Source organism: Vipera berus, assembly GCF_964194415.1.
Source record: "Vipera berus genome assembly, chromosome: 15".
NCBI classification, from domain to species: Eukaryota; Metazoa; Chordata; class Lepidosauria; order Squamata; family Viperidae; genus Vipera; species Vipera berus.
In genome coordinates this window covers 2,619,363-2,622,750 of record NC_138218.1, presented here as the reverse complement: position 1 = coordinate 2,622,750, position 3,388 = coordinate 2,619,363, and the positions used below count along the sequence as shown (strand labels likewise).

The window sequence follows — 3,388 nt, the reverse complement described above, 5'->3', positions numbered from 1 at the left end:
GCCGACCCGTGGCCTAGGCAGAAAAGAAGTTTTCAGTGCCAGAGAAATGCTGTTCTCCAATTGCCGCTGCCTTCTATCAAGTGCCAGGAACACTGGTGGTGTGTTCCTGGCCCCGAGTTTTTTTCTTTTTTCATATAGACAAATCCAAGACTGCTCTCCACCACCACCATCCCTGCTGGATACCCCAGGAAAAGTTCCTTCTTTACCCAGGAAACCAGTTCCACCAACCTGCTGTGCAGCTTCCAGGCAACAGCCTGACTGACCTGATCAGGTGTCAGGACCCACCCCAATCCACATCTTAGGAAAGAACTCTTGGAGACAGGATTGTCCAAACAGGAACTTTTACTAAAACATGGTTGACAGTGGATAATCTAGACAGGATCTGGAAAATGTGTCGCAGATCGATACTTTTAAAGTATCCTTGAGTAAAAACCCCTCCCCTCAGTCCATTTGGTCAATCCGGGATCAGTTAAGTTTCATGTGTCAAAAGCCTTCTTGGGAAAAGAGAACTTCAATGCATTTTCAACTTTTGCTTCCTCCCCTTCAAATTCCAATCAGAGATAAACCAGAATCCCCCCGCCCCGCTCTTTCTTTGTTCTTCTCAGTTCAAAGTTTCTTCCCTGGTCTTTGATGATGGCCTCCAGGCAGGCTGAATAAACAACCTTCCATCTAAGGGATAAAGGTAAAAGGTAAATGTTCCGCCGCACATGCGTGCTAGTCGCATGTGCTAGTCGTTTCCGACTCTAGGGGCCGGTGCTCATCTCCGTTTCAAAGCCGAAGAGCTTGTCCGAGGACATCTCCGTGGTCATGTGGCTGGCATGATTAGACGCCAAAGGCGCACAGAACGCTGTTACCTTCCCACCCTAGTGGTCCCTATTTTTCTACTTGCATTTTTACGTGCTTTCAAACTGCTAGGTTGGCAGAAGCTGGGAGGAGTAACAGGCACTCACTCTGTTACGCGGCACTCGGGATTCGACCCGTGAAACTGCCAACCTTCTGATCAACAAGCTCAGCGTCCTAGCCCACTGAGACACCGCGTCCCTTTCTAATGGATAGGGATGACCAATTAATGGGAATGGCAGAATCCATGGGGCGAGATTTAGGGTTGCATAGATAGGGAGTTAAGAATGGAATATAAATGGATTCTGACACCAGGGTTCCAGATTCACAGCTCTAGTGCCTTCCAAGCTGCCTGATCAAAGGAAGCACCTGATTTTCCATGCTATTTTTTTATTTAGGAGAAAGTCATAAATCAAAATTTACACTCAATGCATTATGAAGGAACTGGATACTGTTTAATTGCATCAGTGTCAACGGATTTCACAGTAAATTGAAATTATTTGGTAAAAAGGTACCCCTAAATACTTTTTGCTCCAATGGGAGGATTCGACCATTCACCTTGTCCTTCTCTGACTCTTCTGCAGAGAATTTGAGGGGCCCAAACTTGGCACAGTATTTATGATGCAGGTTGAGCAGAGCAGAACCGATCAGAACAATTCTTGGCCTCTGTTTCATGGCCCTGATCTGAATTCTTAGGAGAGGACAGTTTCTGGCTCCTTCTCCACCTTCAGGAGGGGTCTCAGCTGCAGCCAGGATGGCCCAGAAAAGGAGCAGCTGAGAGGCCGGCTGGAACTCAAGCAGGAAATAAGGAAGGCTGGTCTTGGACAACAGGCTAAGTCACAGAAATCTAGCCCTTCTCAATACTGCCACACTTAGCACGTCAATGGGGTGTTAGATCCTAGGGAAGAAATTGTGTTGTGTGAACGAAAACAAGTCATGCTGAAGTATAAAATTGCAACTTTCTTGCCATTCAGCCTCTAGAGTGCCTTTGCCAGCCTACCTGGGCAGGTTGTTGTGAGCTTTAATCTAGGGCCAGACAGTGCCCCGCCTCCTTCACTGGGCCGAGCATCTCTGAACTGCAGCGCTCCCAAAGGCCAGCCGGTAGTGCCAACACCCATCTTTGGCTGCTCCCTGATGGCCGGTGGGGGAGTGGCTGCTCAGCTGTACTTCATCTCCGGGGCCAGGAAAGCCAAAGAGCCCCCCTTGCAGCAAAGACCTCAGTGGGTCCCTCAAAGATCTCTTTGCTGGCAGTTCCTGGGCAAGTGCGAGGAAGGACTCACGTATTGTGTGGGCCGGAGCTGGAGGGCTGGTGCGGCCTTCATCATCCCGGGCCTAAGATTGCAGCCCTCCAGCCTTGAACGGGGCAGTAGCAGGAGGAGGACCCACAGAAGTTGCTCTTGGTTGCTCTCATATGTTGCCATTGAGGCTTGTTGCAGGGACTCGCCTGAAGGGTGTCCACTGGGAACCTTCTCCAGCCGGGGACTCTCAGCCTGGCCCTGGACATCATTGGCTGTCCTGGGAAGTAATCTTGATTAGGGTTAGTTGGGACTTCAATGGGAAAGGTGGTTCTCAAGGCCAGTTTATGGTACCATCTCTTCTCCCCACTTTCCTCCTTTCTCTTTGGCAGGGCAGAAGATGTGAGAAAAAAACCCAAGAAAAACATTTGGGAAAATCATGAGATGAATACAAATATTTAAAGTCAAACAATAATTGCATATCCTCCTTCCCCCCCCCCCCATGCACGAAGAGCTTCCAGTGTGAATGCAGAGCGAGTGAAGGGAGGGGCAGAAGCTCTGGAGAGCCAAAACACCGAAACAGGCAGATTCGTCCATGAGATCAGGATCAGAATCACAGAATTAATGTAAATGAATTAATAAATAAACAAAGATGATGATGATGAGAGTTGGAAGGGACCCTGGAGGTCTTCTAGTCCAGCCCCCTGCTCAGGCAGGAAGCCCTACACCATTTCAGACAAATGGCTGTCGAGTCTCTTCTTAAAACCTTCCAGTGTTGGAGCATTGACAGCTTCGGGTGGCAGGTAGTTCCACTGCTTAATTCTTCTCCCTGTCAGGAAATTCCTCCCTCCTCCCCGCTGGCTTTCCCTCCGTCCTGCTTCTCCCGCCTTCGGGGGGCTTCGGGGACGAGCCCGGCTCCCTCCTCCTCGGGGCGCCCCCCAGATACGGGAAGGCTGCTCTCCCGCCTCCCCCGCCCTTCTCCCCATCTGCTCCCACCCCCGCGCGGGAGGGGGGCTGCCTGGGGGCCGCGGGGGGGCCTGGCCGGAGCCCCCCCAACTCCCCCCGCCCTGCCTGGGGAGAGACTTCGCTACTACGCAGGCGCCATGTAGCTGATGGATGCAAGGAGGACGCCGATTGGTCCCTCTGCCGAGGGCGGCTATTGGCAGGAGGACTCGTAGGGGCGGTCCCTTCAAGCGAAAGAGGAAGAGCAACCAAGAAAAGGGCGCGCAGGGAACTCTCGCCTCCACTTCCGGGAACGAACCGAACTGAGGCGCTTAATTGACTCGGCCGCGGACTGGCTCGGAGCCAGGTAG

The 3,388-nt window shown here is 51.7% G+C and overlaps 1 long non-coding RNA gene across 2 annotated transcripts; it reads right to left on the bottom strand.

The window, feature by feature from the left end:
* Window positions 1-332: 332 nt before the first annotated feature.
* Window positions 333-2,991, bottom strand: LOC308674732. Of its 2 annotated transcripts, XR_014027953.1 has the most exons (3): window positions 1,841-2,912; window positions 1,399-1,738; window positions 333-669 (listed from the first exon to the last, which is right to left on the bottom strand). It is a non-coding gene; the product is annotated as an uncharacterized lncRNA (long non-coding RNA). The 2 variants fall into 2 exon arrangements; XR_014027952.1 differs by lacking the exon at window positions 333-669 and having other exon boundaries at window positions 1,274-1,738; window positions 1,841-2,991.
* Between the last annotated feature and the right edge of the window lie 397 nt (window positions 2,992-3,388).